Source organism: Nerophis ophidion, linkage group LG24 (assembly GCF_033978795.1).
Source record: "Nerophis ophidion isolate RoL-2023_Sa linkage group LG24, RoL_Noph_v1.0, whole genome shotgun sequence".
NCBI classification, from domain to species: Eukaryota; Metazoa; Chordata; class Actinopteri; order Syngnathiformes; family Syngnathidae; genus Nerophis; species Nerophis ophidion.
In genome coordinates, this window is record NC_084634.1 from 1,921,639 (window position 1) to 1,943,642 (window position 22,004).

The 22,004-nt window shown below is 43.0% G+C and overlaps 1 pseudogene; it reads left to right on the forward strand.

Annotated features, from left to right (window-relative positions):
* Positions 1-20,279, forward strand: part of LOC133542612 (neuronal PAS domain-containing protein 3-like) — a 232,873-nt pseudogene extending 212,594 nt beyond the window's left edge.
* Positions 20,280-22,004: the final 1,725 nt, after the last annotated feature.

A 22,004-nucleotide genomic window follows, 5' to 3' on the forward strand; every position in this document is an offset into this window, starting at 1 on the left:
CAGCACCTCCAAGTCCGAGTCCATGGTTCTTGCCTGGAAAAGGATGGAGTGCCATCTCCGGGTTGGGGAGGAGACCCTGCCCCAAGTGGAGGCGTTCAAGTACCTCGGTGTCTTGTTCAGGAGTGAGGGAAGAGTGGATGGTGAGATCGACAGGCGGATCGGTGTGGCGTCTTCAGTAATGCGGACGCTGTATCGATCCGTTGTGGTGAAGAAGGAGCTGAGCCGGAAGGCAAAGCTCTCAATTTACCGGTCGATCTACGTTCCCATCCTCACCTATGGTCATGAGCTTTGGGTAATGACCGAAAGGATAAGATCACGGGTACAAGCGGCCCAAATGAGTTTGGGTCTCTCCCTTAGAGATAGGGTGAGAAGCTCTGCCATCCGGGAGGAACTCAAAGTAAAGCCGCTGCTCCTCCACATGGAGAGGAGCCAGATGAGGTGGTTCGGGCATCTGGTCAGGATGCCACCCGAACGCCTCCCTAGGGAGGTGTTTAGGGCACGTCCAACCGGTAGGAGGCCACGGGGAAGACCCAGGACACTTTGGGAAGACTATGTCTCTTGGCTGGCCTGGGAATGCCTCGGGATCCCAAGTGGCTGGGGTAAAAGAAGTCTGGGCTTCCCTTCTTAGGCTGCTGCCCCCGCGACCCCACCTCGGATAAGCGGAAGAACATGGAGCTTGATCTTCTTCTTCTTTTTCTCCTACTTCTTCTTCTTCTCCTTCTTCTTCTCCTTATTCTTCCTTTCCTCCTTCTTCTTTTCCTTTTTCTTCTTTTTTAGTTATTGTTCTCCTCCTTCTTCTTTTTCTTCTTCTTCCTTTCCTTCTCCTTCATCCAGTACTACCGCTTCTTCTTCTCCTTCTCCTTTTCTTCTTCTTCTCCATCTTATTTTTATTTTACTTCTTCTTCTTCTTCTTCTTCACCTTTTTTTTCTTTTCTTCTTCTTCTTCGGCTTCTCCTTTTCTTTTTCTGTTTCTTTTCTTCTTCTTCTTCTTCTCCTTTTTTTTCTTTTTGTCTTCTTCTTCTCCTTCTTTTTCTTTTACATCTTCTTTTTCTTCTTCTTCTTTTTCTTCTCCTGTTCCTTTTATTTCTCTTTTGTTCTTCTCCTTGTTTTTCTTTTACATCTTCTTTTTCTTATTAATTTTCTTCTTCTTCTTCTTCTTCTTCTTCTTCTTCTTCTTATTCTCATTTTTATTTTATGTCTTTTTCTTCTTTTTTCTTCTTCGTCTTTTCTCTTCTTTGTCTTTTTCTTTTCCTTTTTGTTCTTTGTTTTTTGTTCTTCTCCCTTTCTTCTTCTTTTTCTTCTTCTTCCTTTCCTCCTCCTTGCTTTTCTTCCTTTCCTTATTCTTTGTCTGCTACTTTTTCTTTTTCTTCTTTTTCTTCCTTTCGTCCTCCTCATTCTTCTTCTTCGCCCTTGTTTTATTTTTGTCCATCTTCATATTCTCCTTCTTGTTCTTCTTCTTCTTCCTCCTCCTCCTTTCCTCATTCTTCTTCTCTTTTTCATCATCTTTCTTCTTCTTTTTATTATTATTATTATTCTCCTCCTCCTCCTCCTCCTCCTCCTCCTCCTCCTCCTCCTTCTTCTTCTTCTTTGTCTCCTCTTCCTCTGTCCTTCTTCTTCTTCTTGTCTTTCCTGTCCTTCTCTTTCTTCTCCTTCTTATTCTTTTTCATCTTCTTCTTCCTCCTTTCCTCATTCTTCTTATTATTTTTCCTCATCCTTCTTCTTGTTCTTCTTCTTTTTCTCCTACTTCTCCTCCTTCTCTTCCCTGCCCTTCTCTTTCTTCTTCTTCTTCTTCTTCTTCTTCTTCTTCTTCTTCTTCTTCTTCTTCTTCTTCTTCTTCTTCTTCTTCTTCTTCTTCTTCTTCTTCTTCTTCTTCTTCTTCTTCTTCTTCTTCTTCTTCTTCTTCTTCTTCTTCTTCTTCTTCTTCTTCTCCTCCTCCTCCTCCTCCTCCTCCTCCTTTTTCTTCTCCTTCTTCCTCTCCACCTCCTTCCCTGACAATGCCCCCACAGGACACAGCACATTGTTATTCATTCCAGAGGAAACAAAGAGGAGTCTCCTGTCCTGCGTGTCCTTCATCCTCATGATTATTATTATTATTATTATTATTATTATTATTATTATTATTATTATTATTATAATCACTTCCTTCCTTCCTTCACTTCCTCACTTGTCCTTCGCCAGCATCCTTTCTTTACTAAAAAAAAGTTTCCCTCTTTTATTTTGACGGGACATCCTCCAGGGCCTGATGACATTGTGACACACACACAAGAGTATATCATGACTGGGAGTGCTTTTATTTTGGCGTGTGATGGTGTTTCTACTTCCTGTTGTGCCCCCCAGCGGAGTCGAGCAGCCCCAGCGTGTTGTCCCCCGACAACTGTCTGGAGCGCTCCTTCTTCATCCGCATGAAGTCTACGCTCACCAAGCGAGGCGTGCACATCAAGTCTTCAGGATACAAGGTGACGCCGACACTGCCGCCGCCGCCGCTTTTCTTTCTCCCGCCGCCGCTGACGGCTGTGTTCTCGCCGCCCAGGTGATCCACGTGACGGGGCGCCTGCGCATCCGCATGGCGTTGACGCACAGCCGGGCGGTGCCGGTGCAGATCATGGGCATGGTGGTGGTGGCGCACGCCCTGCCCCCGCCCACCCTCAACGAGGTGCGCATCGACTGCCAGATGTTCGTCACCCGCGTCAACATGGACCTCAAGATCGTCTACTGCGAGAACAGGTGGGCACGGCTGGCGTCCTTTGTCGCCTCGCACTTTAGCATTCGGCGCACGCTTTCATTCACGAGCCGGTCGGGGTCTCTGATGGATCCGTCTCCTCGCCGCCGCCCGGATAAAAGCCATCTCGGGCATCTGGCTCAGGGCCGCCGTGATTCCTATCGGCCTCGGCGAGCACAATGGCGTGCAGACCTTGGTGTTGTCTGACAAAAGATACAGACAATGGCGGCGCGGCGAGGAGACGGCTTGTGTCGCAGACTCTGTGTCCCAATACTTTTGTTCTGCCGTGTCAGCTGGTAGCAAACATGGCCGCCAATTGGGCCCCTGACTAGGTAGTAGTCGTGTGTAACTTTGGAGTGCAGGCGCTCATTATGTCGTAGCTCAGTAGTTGTAGGGCGTAACATGTGACCGCTAGTGTGTAACCTAGTAGTTGTAGCTTGTAACATTTAGTCGTAACATGTGACCGCTAGTGTGTAACCTAGTAGTTGTAGCGCGTAACATTTAGTCGTAACATGCGACCGCTAGTGTGTAACCTAGTAGTTGTAGGGCGTAACATTTAGTCGTAACATGTGACCGCTAGTGTGTAACCTAGTAGTTGTAGCGTGTAACATTTAGTCGTAACATGTGACCGCTAGTGTGTAACCTAGTAGTTGTAGGGCGTAACATTTAGTCGTAACATGTGACCGCTAGTGTGTAACCTAGTAGTTGTAGCGCGTAACATTTAGTCGTAACATGTGACCGCTAGTGTGTAACCTAGTAGTTGTAGTGTGTAACATTTAGTCGTAACATGTGACCGCTAGTGTGTAACCTAGTAGTTGTAGGGCGTAACATGTAGTCGTAACATGTGACCGCTAGTGTGTAACCTAGTAGTTGTAGCGCGTAACATTTAGTCGTAACATGCGACCGCTAGTGTGTAACCTAGTAGTTGTAGGGCGTAACATTTAGTCGTAACATGTGACCGCTAGTGTGTAACCTAGTAGTTGTAGCGTGTAACATTTAGTCGTAACATGTGACCGCTAGTGTGTAACCTAGTAGTTGTAGGGCGTAACATTTAGTCGTAACATGTGACCGCTAGTGTGTAACCTAGTAGTTGTAGTGCGTAACATTTAGTCGTAACATGTGACCGCTAGTGTGTAACCTAGTAGTTGTAGTGCGTAACATTTAGTCGTAACATGTGACCGCTAGTGTGTAACCTAGTAGTTGTAGTGCGTAACATTTAGTCGTAACATGTGACCGCTAGTGTGTAACCTAGTAGTTGTAGTGCGTAACATTTAGTCGTAACATGTGACCGCTAGTGTGTAACCTAGTAGTTGTAGTGCGTAACATTTAGTCGTAACATGTGACCGCTAGTGTGTAACCTAGTAGTTGTAGGGCGTAACATGTAGTCGTAACATGTGACCGCTAGTGTGTAACCTAGTAGTTGTAGGGCGTAACATTTAGTCGTAACATGTGACCGCTAGTGTGTAACCTAGTAGTTGTAGTGCGTAACATGTAGTCGTAACATGTGACCGCTAGTGTGTAACCTAGTAGTTGTAGCGCGTAACATTTAGTCGTAACATGCGACCGCTAGTGTGTAACCTAGTAGTTGTAGGGCGTAACATTTAGTCGTAACATGTGACCGCTAGTGTGTAACCTAGTAGTTGTAGCGTGTAACATTTAGTCGTAACATGTGACCGCTAGTGTGTAACCTAGTAGTTGTAGGGCGTAACATTTAGTCGTAACATGTGACCGCTAGTGTGTAACCTAGTAGTTGTAGTGCGTAACATTTAGTCGTAACATGTGACCGCTAGTGTGTAACCTAGTAGTTGTAGTGCGTAACATTTAGTCGTAACATGTGACCGCTAGTGTGTAACCTAGTAGTTGTAGTGCGTAACATTTAGTCGTAACATGTGACCGCTAGTGTGTAACCTAGTAGTTGTAGTGCGTAACATTTAGTCGTAACATGTGACCGCTAGTGTGTAACCTAGTAGTTGTAGTGCGTAACATTTAGTCGTAACATGCGACCGCTAGTGTGTAACCCAGTAGTTGTAGCGTGTAACATTTAGTCGCAACATGTGGCCGCTAGTGTGTAACCTAGTAGTTGTAGCGTGTAACATTTAGTCGTAACATGTGACCGTTAGTGTGTAACCTAGTAGTTGTAGTGCGTAACATTTAGTCGTAACATGCGACCTTTAGTGTGTAACCTAGTAGTTGTAGTGCGTAACATTTAGTCGTAACATGTGACCGCTAGTGTGTAACCTAGTAGTTGTAGGGCGTAACATTTAGTCGTAACATGTGACCACTAGTATGTAACCTAGTAGTTGTAGCGTGTAACATTTAGTCGTAACATGTGACCACTAGTGTGTAACCTAGTAGTTGTAGGGCGTAACATTTAGTCGTAACATGTGACCGCTAGTGTGTAACTTAGTAGTTGTAGTGCGTAACATTTAGTCGTAACATGTGACCGCTAGTGTGTAACCTAGTAGTTGTAGGGCGTAACATTTAGTCGTAACATGTGACCGCTAGTGTGTAACTTATTAGTTGTAGTGCGTAACATTTAGTCGTAACATGTGACCGCTAGTGTGTAACTTAGTAGTTGTAGTGCGTAACATTTAGTCGTAACATGTGACCGCTAGTGTGTAACCTAGTAGTTGTAGGGCGTAACATTTAGTCGTAACATGTGACCGCTAGTGTGTAACCTAGTAGTTGTAGGGCGTAACATTTAGTCGTAACATGTGACCGCTAGTGTGTAACTTAGTAGTTGTAGTGCGTAACATTTAGTCGTAACATGTGACCGCTAGTGTGTAACTTAGTAGTTGTAGTGCGTAACATTTAGTCGTAACATGTGACCGCTAGTGTGTAACCTAGTAGTAGTAGTATAGTGTGTAGCGTAGTAGTGTTGTTGTGTTGCAGGATTAGTGACTACATTAGTAGTATTATTAGTGTGTAAGGTAGTAGTTTAGTGTGTAACGTAGCAGTGTTGTTTTGTTGCAGGATCAGTGACTACATTAGTAGTATTATTAGTGTGTAAGGTAGTACAGTGTGTAACGTAGCAGTGTTGTTGTGTTACAGGATCAGTGACTACATTAGTAGTATGATTAGTGTGTAAGGTAGTAGTTTAGTGTGTAACGTAGCATTGTTGTTGTGTTGCAGGATCAGTGACTACATTAGGAGTATGATTAGTGTGTAAGGTAGTATAGTGTGTAACGTAGCAGTGTTATTGTGTTGCAGGATCAGTGACTACATTAGTAGTATTATTAGTGTGTAAGGTAGTTTAGTGTGTAACGTAGCAGTGTTGTTGTGTTGCAGGATCAGTGACTACATTAGTAGTAGTATAGTGTGTAAGGTAGCAGTGTTGTTGTGTTGCAGGATCAGTGACTACATTAGTAGTAGTATAGTGTGTAAGGTAGCAGTGTTGTTGTGTTGCAGGATCAGTGACTACATTAGTAGTATTATTAGTGTGTAACATAGCATTGTTGTTGTGTTGCAGGATCAGTGACTACATTAGTAGTAGTATAGTGTGTAAGGTAGCAGTGTTGTTGTGTTGCAGGATCAGTGGCTACATTAGTAGTATTATTAGTGTGTAACATAGCATTGTTGTTGTGTTGCAGGATCAGTGACTACATTAGTAGTAGTATAGTGTGTAAGGTAGCAGTGTTGTTGTGTTGCAGGATCAGTGACTACGTTAGTAGTAGTATAGTGTGTAATGTAGCAGTGTTGTTGTGTTGCAGGATCAGTGACTACATTAGTAGTAGTATAGTGTGTAATGTAGCAGTGTTGTTGTGTTGCAGGATCAGTGACTACATTAGTAGTAGTATAGTGTGTAAGGTAGCAGTGTTGTTGTGTTGCAGGATCAGTGACTACATTAGTAGTAGTATAGTGTGTAACGTAGCAGTGTTGTTGTGTTGCAGGATCAGTGACTACATTAGTAGTAGTATAGTGTGTAAGGTAGCAGTGTTGTTGTGTTGCAGGATCAGTGACTACATTAGTAGTAGTATAGTGTGTAAGGTAGCAGTGTTGTTGTGTTGCAGGATCAGTGACTACATTAGTAGTAGTATAGTGTGTAAGGTAGCAGTGTTGTTGTGTTGCAGGATCAGTGACTACATTAGTAGTAGTATAGTGTGTAATGTAGCAGTGTTGTTGTGTTGCAGGATCAGTGACTACATTAGTAGTAGTATAGTGTGTAAGGTAGCAGTGTTGTTGTGTTGCAGGATCAGTGACTACATTAGTAGTAGTATAGTGTGTAACGTAGCAGTGTTGTTGTGTTGCAGGATCAGTGACTACATTAGTAGTAGTATAGTGTGTAAGGTAGCAGTGTTGTTGTGTTGCAGGATCAGTGACTACATTAGTAGTAGTATAGTGTGTAATGTAGCAGTGTTGTTGTGTTGCAGGATCAGTGACTACATTAGTAGTAGTATAGTGTGTAATGTAGCAGTGTTGTTGTGTTGCAGGATCAGTGACTACATTAGTAGTAGTATAGTGTGTAAGGTAGCAGTGTTGTTGTGTTGCAGGATCAGTGACTACATTAGTAGTAGTATAGTGTGTAATGTAGCAGTGTTGTTGTGTTGCAGGATCAGTGACTACATTAGTAGTAGTATAGTGTGTAAGGTAGCAGTGTTGTTGTGTTGCAGGATCAGTGACTACGTTAGTAGTAGTATAGTGTGTAATGTAGCAGTGTTGTTGTGTTGCAGGATCAGTGACTACATTAGTAGTAGTATAGTGTGTAAGGTAGCAGTGTTGTTGTGTTGCAGGATCAGTGACTACATTAGTAATAGTATAGTGTGTAAGGTAGCAGTGTTGTTGTGTTGCAGGATCAGTGACTACATTAGTAGTAGTATAGTGTGTAAGGTAGCAGTGTTGTTGTGTTGCAGGATCAGTGACTACATTAGTAGTATTATTAGTGTGTAACGTAGCATTGTTGTTGTGTTGCAGGATCAGTGACTACATTAGTAGTAGTATAGTGTGTAAGGTAGCAGTGTTGTTGTGTTGCAGGATCAGTGACTACGTTAGTAGTAGTATAGTGTGTAATGTAGCAGTGTTGTTGTGTTGCAGGATCAGTGACTACATTAGTAGTGGTATAGTGTGTAATGTAGCAGTGTTGTTGTGTTGCAGGATCAGTGACTACATTAGTAGTAGTATAGTGTGTAAGGTAGCAGTGTTGTTGTGTTGCAGGATCAGTGACTACATTAGTAGTAGTATAGTGTGTAACGTAGCAGTGTTGTTGTGTTGCAGGATCAGTGACTACATTAGTAGTAGTATAGTGTGTAAGGTAGCAGTGTTGTTGTGTTGCAGGATCAGTGACTACATTAGTAGTAGTATAGTGTGTAATGTAGCAGTGTTGTTGTGTTGCAGGATCAGTGACTACATTAGTAGTTGTATAGTGTGTAATATAGCAGTGTTGTTGTGTTGCAGGATCAGTGACTACAATAGTAGTAGTATAGTGTGTAAGGTAGCAGTGTTGTTGTGTTGCAGGATCAGTGACTACATTAGTAGTAGTATAGTGTGTAAGGTAGCAGTGTTGTTGTGTTGCAGGATCAGTGACTACATTAGTAGTAGTATAGTGTGTAAGGTAGCAGTGTTGTTGTGTTGCAGGATCAGTGACTACATTAGTAGTAGTATAGTGTGTAAGGTAGCAGTGTTGTTGTGTTGCAGGATCAGTGACTACATTAGTAGTAGTATAGTGTGTAATGTAGCAGTGTTGTTGTGTTGCAAGATCAGTGACTACATTAGTAGTAGTATAGTGTGTAAGGTAGCAGTGTTGTTGTGTTGCAGGATCAGTGACTACATTAGTAGTAGTATAGTGTGTAAGGTAGCAGTGTTGTTGTGTTGCAGGATCAGTGACTACATTAGTAGTATTATTAGTGTGTAAGGTAGCAGTGTTGTTGTGTTGCAGGATCAGTGACTACATTAGTAGTAGTATAGTGTGTAAGGTAGCAGTGTTGTTGTGTTGCAGGATCAGTGACTACATTAGTAGTATTATTAGTGTGTAATGTAGCAGTGTTGTTGTGTTGCAGGATCAGTGACTACATTAGTAGTAGTATAGTGTGTAAGGTAGCAGTGTTGTTGTGTTGCAGGATCAGTGACTACATTAGTAGTAGTATAGTGTGTAAGGTAGCAGTGTTGTTGTGTTGCAGGATCAGTGACTACATTAGTAGTAGTATAGTGTGTAAGGTAGCAGTGTTGTTGTGTTGCAGGATCAGTGACTACATTAGTAGTAGTATAGTGTGTAACGTAGCAGTGTTGTTGTGTTGCAGGATCAGTGACTACATGGACCTGACATCCGTGGACGTAGTAGGCAAACGTTGTTATCAGTTGGTTCATGCTGAAGACGTGGAAGGCATCAGACTTTCTCATGTGGACCGTAAGTATTATATTTCTATTACTTCACTGCGCTCTCATTTCATATCTCATATCATATCTCATATCATACCTCATTTCATATCATATCTCATTTAATATCATATGTCATATCATACCTCATTTCATACCATACCTCATATCATATCTCATTTATCACATCATATCTCATATATCTAATTTCACATCATACATCATATCGTATCTCATTTAATATCATATCTCATACATCATATCATATGTCATTTCACATCATATATCATACCATACTTCATATAATATCTCATATATCATGTCTCATTTATCACATATCTCATACATCATATCTCATACATCATATCATATCTCATATATCTCATTTCAGATCATATATCATACCACATTTAATATCATATCTCATAAATCATATCATAGCTCATGTCATATCTCATTTATCATATCTCACATATTTTATCATCTCATTTCATATCATAGCTCATGTATCATATCATATCTCATATCATATCTCATTTATCTCATTTCAGATCATATATCATACCACATTTAATATCATATCTCATAAATCATATCATATCTCATATCATATCTCATTTATCATATTTCACATATTTTATCATCTCATTTCATATCATATATCATGTCGTAACTCATTTAATATCATATCTCATACATCATATTATATCTCTATTATCACATCATATCTCATATATCATATCATATTTCATTTAATATCATATCTCATTTAATATGATATATCTCAAATATATATCTCATATATATATCTCATATATCTAATTTCACATCATATATCATATCATACTTCATATATCATGTCATATCGTATCCCATTTAATATCATATCTCATACATCATATCATATCTCATATATCATATTGTATCTCATTTAATATCATATCTCATATATCATATCTAATTTCACATCATATATCATACCACATTTCATATCATATTTCATATATCATATCATACCTCATATATCATATCTTATCGTATCTCATTTAATATCATATCTCATACATCATATATGTCATATATCATATTGTATCTCATTTAATATCATATCTCATATATCATATCTAATTTCACATCATATATCATACCACATTTCATATCATATTTCATTTATCATATCATACCTCATATATCATATCGTATCTCATTTAATATCATATCTCATACATATCATATCTCATACATCATATCACATGTCATATATCATATTGTATCTCATTTAATATCATATCTCAGACATATCTCATACATCATATCATATCTCATACATCATATCATATCTCATATATCATATATCTCATATATCATATATCTCATATATCATATCTAATTTCACATCATATATCATACCACATTTCATATCATATTTCATATATCATATCATACCTCATATATCATATCTTATCGTATCTCATTTAATATCATATCTCATACATCATATATGTCATATATCATATTGTATCTCATTTAATATCATATCTCAGACATCATATCTCATTTCATCATATCATATCTCATTTAATATCATATCTCATACATCATATCATATCTCATTTATCACATTATATATCATGTATCATATCGTATTTTATTTAATATCATATCTCATATAAGATATCATATCTCATATAAGATATCATATCTCATATCATATCTCATTTCACATCATATCTTATATCATATACCTAATTTTTAACATCTCAATTCTCATGTGATTTTAGATGATATCTTATTTCATATCATGATATCTTATTTCATATTGCATCTTAAATCTCATCATGCCATCTCATATGATCTAATCTCATTTCACATCATAACATCTCATTTCATATCATATTAACCCTCTCATATCAAATCCTATCGCATATCATACTTGTCATATCATGCCATCTTATTTCATATCATTACATCTAATTGTATATCATATCTATTTTTTAATCATATCTCATTTCAAATCATCTCCTATTTCATGTCATACCTCATTTTTCTTGTCTCAGTATCTAATTGTTATCACGACTCATTTCACATATCTCAGTTTTATATCATGTCTCATTTGATCTCACGTCTCATTTGATACCATACCTCATTCCATCTCATATCTCATTTCATATCATGCCATCTCATTTCATTGTATACATTGATCCGTATCACATCATCTCATATCATATCATATTTTATTTCATGTCATACCATCTCATATCATATCTCATATTACATCATACATCTCATTTCACTTCATGCCATCTCATATAATATCATATCGTTTTTCATACCATCTCATATCATATCTCATATCATACCGTATAACATCTCATACCGTCTTATTTCATATCATATATCTCATTTCGTATTATATCAGATTATAGATCACATCTCATTTCATACCATACCTCATTTTTAATCATATCTCAATTCATATCTCATTTAATATCACATCTCATATCATATCACACCATCTCATTTCATCTCATATCTTACATCCAATTTCATAGATCATTGCATATTTTAGCATCTAATTTCATACCATGTCTCATGAGATCTCATTTCATATCATATCTCATTTTATATCATACCTTATTTCATATATCTCATATAATACTTGATATCATATCATACCATTTAGTTCAATATCATACCTGTTTTAGATCATATCTCATTTCATATCAGACCTAATTTCATATCATAGCTCATACGATACCTCATTTCATGTATTATCTCATTTCAAATCATATCTCATTTCAGATCATATCTTGTTTCATATCATATCTCATTCCCTGTCATACCTCATTTCATATCATGTCTGATTTAGATCATCCATCCATCCATTTCCTACCGCTTATTCCCTTTTTTGGGGTCGCGGCGGGCGCTGGCACCTATCTCAGCTGCAATCGGGCGGAAGGCGGTGTACACCCTGGACAAATCGCCACCTCATTGATCATATCTTATTTTAAAACATATCTCATTTCATACCTCATTTCATATATCCCATATCATGCTTCATATTATATCATAACATTTTCATTAAATATCATATCTGTTTTAAATCATATCGCATTTCATGTCATATGTAGTTTTATATCATATCTCATTCCATATCATGCCTCATTTCATATCATATCATGCCTCATATCGCATTTCATGTCATATGTAGTTTTATATCATATCTCATTCCATATCATACCTCATTTCATATCATATCATGCCTCATATCTCATTTCATATCATACGAATTTTCGTATCATATTTCATTTCATATCATGACATATGCCTCATATCATGCCATCTCATTTCATATCATGTCAGATCATATCTCATTTCGTATGATTCCTAACTTTTAATAATACCTCAATGTCTCATTAGATCTCATGTCTTATTTCATACCACACCTCTCAGTTCATATCACATCTCATTTGACATCATACCTCATGATATCTCATTCCATATCTTATCTCATATATCTCATATCACACCTTATTTTAGATCATATCTCATTCCATTTCATACCTCATTTCATATCATATCATGCCTCATATCTCATTTCATATCGGACGTAATTTCATATCATATTTCATTTCATATCATGACATATGCCTCATATCATGCCATCTCATTTCATATCATGTCAGATCATATCTCATTTCGTATGATTCCTAACTTTTAATATCTCAATTCATATCTCAGTTTATATCATGTCTCATTAGATCTCATGTCTTATTTCATACCATACCTCTCAGTTCATATCACATCTCATTTGACATCATACCTCATGATATCTCATTCCATATCTTATCTCATATCACACCTTATTTTAGATCATATCTCATTCCATTTCATACCTCATTTCATACATCCCATATCATGCTTCATATTATATCATAACATTTTCATTAAATATCATATCTGGTTTAAATCCTATCGCATTTCATATATGTAGTTTTATTTTATATCTCATTCCATATCATGCCTCATTTCATATCATATCATGCCTCATATCTCTTTTCATATCATACGTAATTTCATATCATATTTCATTTCATATCATGTCTGATCATATCTCATTTCGTATGATTCCTAACTTTTAATAATATCTCAATTCATATCTCAGTTTATATCATGCCTCATTAGATCTCATGTCTTATTTCATACCATATCACATCTCATTTGACATCATACCTCATGATATCTCATTCCATATCTTATCTCATATCACACCTTATTTTAGATCATATCTCATGACATGCCATGCCTAATTTCACATCATATCTAATATGATATCTCATTTCATTTTACAGCACACTTCCTCATGCCGTATCGTCTCATACGTCACCTTTGACCCCGGTCACCTGGGATACACTCATTTGGCCTTTTCACAATAAAAGCATTGAGAGAGAGAGAGAGAGAGGAGAGAGAGAGAGAGAGAGAGAGAGAGAGAGAGAGAGAGAGAGAGAGAAGCCTGCAGGCATTTAGACACACACACACACACACACTCACACACTTACACACACACACACACACGTTGACCTTGACTTCCTGCCGAGTCAAAGGTGAGAGAGTGGCAGAGACAGGTGTGTGGCAGGCGAGACAGGAAGTGATGAGCCCGAGAAGAGTACTGGGGGTGAAAGGTGAGAGAGTGGCAGACAGGTGTGTAGGGGGCGGGACAGGAAGTGGTCAACATGGCGCTAAAGAGAGGACGGCGAGTCTTTGATGTGCTGACGCCTCAGGCACGCTCACGGCTCTTCTTTCTCTCTCTCTCTCGACGGCCTTCATTAGTCACCATCACACACACACACACACACACACACACACACACACACACACACACACACTGGTTATCATTTGGAATGGGGACCAAGATGTTGTTCGGTACTTGTGGGGACCAAGATGTTGTTCGGTACTTGTGGGGACCACCCTTTCTACATGTCCATCAGTACTTGTGGGGACCACCCTTTCTACATGTCCATCAGTACTTGTGGGGACCACCCTTTCTACATGTCCATCTGTACTTGTGGGGACCACCCTTTCTACATGTCCATCAGTACTTGTGGGGACCACCCTTTCTACATGTCCATCAGTACTTGTGGGGACCACCCTTTCTACATGTCCATCAGTACTTGTGGGGACCACCCTTTCTACATGTCCATCTGTACTTGTGGGGACCACCCTTTCTACATGTCCATCTGTACTTGTGGGGACCACCCTTTCTACATGTCCATCTGTACTTGTGGGGACCACCCTTTCTACATGTCCATCTGTACTTGTGGGGACCACCCTTTCTACATGTCCATCAGTACTTGTGGGGACCACCCTTTCTACATGTCCATCAGTACTTGTGGGGACCACCCTTTCTACATGTCCATCAGTACTTGTGGGGACCACCCTTTCTACATGTCCATCAGTACTTGTGGGGACCACCCTTTCTACATGTCCATCAGTACTTGTGGGGACCACCCTTTCTACATGTCCATCTGTACTTGTGGGGACCACCCTTTCTACATGTCCATCAGTACTTGTGGGGACCACCCTTTCTACATGTCCACCAGTACTTGTGGGGACCACCCTTTCTACATGTCGATCTGTACTTGTGGGGACCACCCTTTCTACATGTCCATCAGTACTTGTGGGGACCACCCTTTCTACATGTCCATCTGTACTTGTGGGGACCACCCTTTCTACATGTCCATCAGTACTTGTGGGGACCAGCCTTTCTACATGTCCATCTGTACTTGTGGGGACCACCCTTTCTACATGTCCACCAGTACTTGTGGGGACCACCCTTTCTACATGTCGATCTGTACTTGTGGGGACCACCCTTTCTACATGTCCATCAGTACTTGTGGGGACCACCCTTTCTACATGTCCATCTGTACTTGTGGGGACCACCCTTTCTACATGTCCATCAGTACTTGTGGGGACCACCCTTTCTACATGTCCATCAGTACTTGTGGGGACCACCCTTTCTACATGTCCATCAGTACTTGTGGGGACCACCCTTTCTACAGGTTGTGGAGGCATAACAAAAATGGGGTCAAATGTCCAGTGCCCAGTTAGCTCATAGACGTCTTTAAATCTCTGGATTGATGAAGTCATTACTGGGGACCCTGGGAAAAGTCTTCATATGGTTCACGGGGACCAGATTTAAATCATTTTGCAGAATTCACACAAGTCTGTTCGTGACTACTGAGGACCATTAAACAAAAAAAGTAACCAGTAAACATGCTTTTTGTGCCAAAGCTTAAAAATCACTTAGGCATCTTGAGAATGGATCTGACTATCATTTAAAAAGGTTTCCCTTCAGGGGACCTGTTTTTTGTCTCCATACCTTCAGAGGTCCCCTAAACACAACTGTGTAAACTAAGCCATGTCCCCATTAAGTCAGAATTGCCAGAACACACATGCACACACACATGCACATACACACCCACACAAGCACACACATACCTACACACAAACACACACTTACAAACACACTTACCTACGCACGCACACCCCATACACACCCAAACACACACACACACACTCACAAACAAACACACACATACACAACACTCACACACGCACACAAACACACACCTGCACAAACACACACACCTACACACACACACACACACATTCCACACACTGACACACACCTACACACACACATGAACACAACCACACACACCCACACAAACCACACACAAACACACACAGATACACACAAACACACGCTCACAAACACACTTACACACACACACACACATTCCACACACTGACACACACCTACACACACAAAAACACACATGAACACAACCACACACACCCACACAAACACACACAAACACATGCTCACAAACACACTTACACACACACACACATTCCACACACTGACACACACCTTCACACACACACAAACACACACATGAACACAACCACACACACCCACACAAACACACACAGATACACACAAACACACGCTCACAAACACACTTACCCACGCTCACATACACACACCCACACCCACGTAAACACACACACACAACACATACCCTCACTCACACATTCAAACAAACACACCCGTGACCACACAAACCCACACAAATGAACACACAGCCGCAACCACACAAACACACACACACCCACAAATACACACAAACACGCACACACACAAACACACACCCACATGAACACACATACACACACAAACACACACACCCGCACTCACACAAACACACACACACACACTAACACGGATACACCCCCACACACACAAACACACACACCCACAGACACACATTCCACACACTGACACATACCTACACACACACTAACACACACGTGAACACAAACATACACACCCACACAAGCACACACAAACACACACTCACAAACACACTTACCTACGCACGCACACACCCTACACACCCAAACACAAACACACACACACACACATACACAACACACACACACGCACACAAACACACACCTGTACAAACATATTCACACAAACACACACACACACACACAGACACACATTCCACACACAAACACACACATGAACACAACCACACACACCCACACAAACACACACAGATACACACAAACACACGCTCACAAACACACTTACCTACGCACGCACAACCCCTACACACCCAAACACACACACACAAACACACACACATACTCACAAACAAACACACACACATATACAACACACACCTGTACAAACATATTCACACAAACACACACACATACACACAGACACACATTCCACACACTGACACACACCTTCACACACACACAAACACACACATGAACACAACCACACACACCCACACAAACACACACAGATACACACAAACACACGCTCACAAACACACTTACCCACGCTCACATACACACACCCACACCCACGTAAACACACACACACAACACATACCCTCACTCACACATTCAAACAAACACACCCGTAACCACACAAACCCACACAAATGAACATACACCCGCAACCACACAAACACACACACACCCACACACCCACAAATACACACAAACACGCACAAACACACGCACACACACCCACACCCACACATTCACACAAACACACACCTGCACCCACACAAATGCATACACACAAACACACGTACACACACAAACACACACACACCTACGTACACACACAAACACACACCCACACAAACAAAAACACGTACTCACACACACAATACTGTTTATTTGTAAAATAGAGGATCAGGTTTTGTAAAAGTGAGGACCAGGTTTTTCATACTTAACACCCACACACACACACACACACACACACACCCACACATACACACAAACACACACTACACCCCACACACACACACACACACACACCCACACATACACACAAACACACAAACACACCTACACACACAGGCAACACCCGTGAGTGAAGCAAGTTGTGCACAGAAGCCAAACAAGGTTATGTCATTGAAGCTTCTTTCCCGCACTCGCCGTCTCTACTGAGCGCGTGCGAGCGTTGCCGCCACAGTGCGGCCTTCAACAATTCTATTAGCTTCTAATAGCGTTTAATTAGCGGCCCGCCTTTTCTATAAATCATCCTCTTTGTGTCTTGGCGGCCCGGCCATTAAACCTTCCCGCGCTCTGATTAATGCCACTACATATTGCCCCCGGATAACCATTTAGTGCTTCATTTGGTTACCTTTATTGCCAGCGGGCGCAGGGGGGGGGCGGAGTCACAGCGCCATCTGGCGGAGGAAGCTATGTCACATGGTGCCTTCCAACCAGGAAGTGGCGCCGACTAACCGTGTGTGTTTGTGTCAGTGATAACCAAGGGTCAGTGCGTGACCAAGTACTACCGTTGGATCCAGAGGAACGCCGGCTACATCTGGATCCAGTCCAGCGCCACCATCGCCATCAACGCCAAGAACGCCAACGAGAAGAACGTGGTGTGGGTCAACTACGTGCTGAGGTCAAATGACGAGACATGTTACTTTGTCGGAGTACCAAGTGTGGAGTGTTAAAAGGTGGCGTTTGCGTCTTGCAGTAACCACGAAGACAAGGACACGCCGCTCGACATCAGCCAGTTGCCCAATCTTCCGGAGAAGACCCCGGAGTCCTCGGAGTCTTCCGACTCTGACTGCGAGTACAAGGACAACTCTGGTAAGTCGCCGACAAACTGGAGGTGACTTCCTGATTTTGGTAGCCCCGGTGATCTTACCCTTTGTGTCGCCAGACGACGAGAAATTGGAAGGGAAGCTGGGCCAATCGGAGCGCAGCGAGGACCCGGAGGCGGAGAGCCAGTGCCGGCAGCGGCACTCCGGCCAATCGCAGTGCTCGCCCGAGCAGGAAGTGAAACGTCCGGAGGAGAGAGACACGTCCAGCAACCCCGGGAGTCCGGACAGCGACGACAGTCCGGAGCCTTCCGAGGCTGAGGCGGGGGAGCCGGAGGAGCATGTAGGGGGTGGCGCCAAGCTGGCGACTCTGAGTGGTTTGGGCGGGCTTCGAATCAAAGTGGAACATTACGGCGAGGCGGAGGACCCTCATCGCTCTCAGTCGTCGTCCTCGGAGGAGGAAGAGGAGAACGACCATGAGGTGGAGGAAGACGGCGCCGCGAACACCGTCCTACAGCGCAGGAAGCGGAGGAAAGTTCAGAAGTGGGACCGAACGCGGATCAGGAAGTTGCGCCTCTCCTCGGCAACGCCCAGCCCTGTCGCCGTGGGGGATGGCACGCCCCTGGTCGACCCCTCGCACCTGCTCTCCGCCGAGACACCGGGCGGCGGCGCCTCGGTGCTGAAGATCAAGACGGAAATGTCGGAGCCCATTAACTTCGACAACGACAGCAGCATCTGGAATTTTCCGCCCAATAGGGAGATCTCCAGGAACGAATCGCCGTACAGCATGACCGCCAAGCCCGCCCCCTCGGGACCACACAAGACCTTCCCCTTGCCATCAGGGGAGGCCCTCCAGGTCCCCGACGCTGTCCTGATGCCTCCGGGCGCCGGAAGGCGGGGCAGGAGGAGGAGCGAGGAAGCCTCCTTACAACGGAAGCGCCGCCCCGTCCTCAGTTTCCAGCCTGGCTCCGCCCTCCAGTGCGTCCTCCGCCGACCCCCTGTCGCCGCCACTGTCGGCGTCCCCTCGGGAAAAGCAGCAAGCCACGCCCACATCCTCCTCCTCCTCCTCGTCCTCGCTGCTCTACTCGGGCGACGTGGAGGCGCTGCAGCGCTTGCAGGCGGGGAACGTGGTCCTGCCGCTGGTGCACCGCGTCGCCGCCTCGCTGGCGTCCACCGGCAGCACGCCGCCACGCGTCTACACCACCGGCACCATCCGCTACGCGCCGGCCGACGTCACGTTGGCCATGGCGCCGGGGAACCTCCTTCCCAACGCCTCCTTCGTGGACAGTCCGAGCTTCGGCCTGGACCCCAAAACCCCCATGGAGATGCTCTACCACCATGTCCACAGGCTCAACATGTCTGCAGCCGCCGCCGCCGCCGGTCCCTTCGCCGGCTCCCCGGGCGCCACGGGGAGCCCCGGCGCCCTGTCGGCACAGATGCCCGCCTCCACCAACGTCTTCACCGCGGCTGAAGGACTCTTCTCCACGCTGCCGTTCCCCGTCTACAGCAACGGCATCCACGCCGCGCAGGGTGGCGCCGAGAGGAAGGAGGACTAACCCCAGCGCCGGGAGACCGCCTTACTGTGCTTTCGGACTCCACTGTGAGGGTCGGCGAAATGTTCTGTAGCACTTTCAACTTTTTCTAACCTCGCCGCCGGTTTACGTGAGGAGGATCTCGGGAAAACCCCTCACGGGAATGTGAAACTTTGCCATCGTCCCGGCGTTCCACCTGGGTAGTTTACGCGGCGACACTCGTGGTGCTAACGAGCTCGCGTGACTAATTGAATGTCAAAAGACTCTCTCGGTCTTCTTCCTGCTTCTTGAGCCGCCACCTCGGGAGGAAGACGATCCGCCCTCTTCCATCGCATCCGCCGGACCCAGAGACCCCGACCGACCGAGGCGGCCGTCCTCGTTGCCAAAAAAAAAAAAAAAAAAAACCAAGGAGGAAAAAAAAAAAAGTGTGCACTGTGAATCCACCTCATTTGTATTTTTTGACGAAAACAATCAATTTGGTGTCGCTCATGGCCACTTCCTGTCTGTGTTTTTATGACGTCGTTAACCGTCGCTACGTGTCCCGTGTCTTCTCTGTGCTCTGTGTGGGTGGGGGGCGGGGGCGGGGCTCCGGGCCTGGGGGGGGGGGGGGGGGGGAGGGGGGCGGGACCTGTGAGACCGGACCTCCAAACTGCACCGCCCGCCGCCGCCGTCGTCGTGAAGCAGTGGAGGTTTGTCGTGCAGGAAGTACCCGAAAAAAAAAAAAAGAGAACATTTGTGGAGTCCAACTTTCTTCTTCTTCTTCTTCTTCTTCTTCTTCTTGGGTTTCTGCTTTGCTTTTGTCGTGTTGCTGACTTCCTGCGTGTGCATTGGGTGTACTTCCCTGGTTCCCGCCAAAATAAAAGACAGCTTTCTACAAAAAAAAATGTCTATTTTTGTAAAAGTGAGGTCAGCTTCTGTTTGAGCCTTTTCAAAATAAAAGTCTGGACCTAATCAACAAATCACTCGCTCGATTCCCACTCTTGGGACGGATGATTCGATTCACGATTCAAAGCGATTCTGCCAGCATTTTGCGGAGAAGAGGTTGGAATCTTTGGGGTTCCGAAGACTGGATCCGATTCCGGATCTCGGGCTAGCGATTTTATTTTTTGTCCGTTTTTTTTCATTGATTTTTGAAATTGATGAATCGATTAGGAATTGGGGGTGAAAAAGAATTGCGATTCAGATGTTACCCAATTTTTTTGAGGGTTTGAATCTTTGGATATCCAACGATTCCATCCGATTCCGGTTCACTGGGTCACGATTCGATTCCGACTCTGATTCTCCATTCAAACAGAATATATACATATATATATATACATATATATATATATATGTCTGTGGCGGCATGTTGGAATGATTTTCACTGCGCTTGTTGAGGGATGACAGGTCTGGGTGATATATAATAAACAGTTTCTCTTTCAAGCATAGGTTGCATCTTTTATTACCACTGTTGTAAGGTGTGCTGGATGCAAGAATTTGCCATGTTATTGAATATTCAACATTATTGTCTTAGAGGTTCCAAATGTGTTTGCTGAGTTCTGTAGTATTCCGCAAAGTCTGGTTTCTAAAGGAGGCCTTGTGATTATTCCATCTGGTTTAAAACGGTCCTTCGGTTAATCCTACGTGTTAATGTCCTTGCGTGTTACCTTTGCTTGGTAAACGACTGATGTTTGTAAGCACCCCCCGTTGAGAGTGCAATCAGGTTTCCTGCGGCAGTTGCATTCTTATTGGTTTCGGTATTGGAGTCGTTTAGTCCTTTAGCAATTGCTTTATTGTGATTTCGAATTTCGATTCTGACTCCGATTCTTCATTCAAACAGAATATATATATATTTTTTTTCATTGATTATTGAAATTGATGAATCGATTTAGGAATCGGGGGTGAAAAAGAATCGCGATTTAGAGCTGAATCAATTGTTTTGTGTGAATCTTTGGGTATCAAAGGATTCGATCTGATTCAGATTCACTGGGTCATGATTCGATTCCGACTGGATTCACTATTCAAACTGCTTCTCGATTCCATTTTTGATGATGAACAACATGAGTCGCGATTGGAAAACTTTCCCACAACCAGATCCTTCGTAAAAATCCGGGTTTTTGAGTGGTGACTCGGATTCGAGCGGGTATTTCCGCCACACGCGGTCGTCCTTGGCAACCAGGAAGTACACCCACATGTGGGCGGGGCCTTTGCGTGTTTGCTTTTGCGTGTACAAAGTCCGTCCATCACCTGAGCGTGTCCGTGTTCTCTCCCGTGCCATAACACTGCCGTGACCTCCTCAACAAAACGTATCCA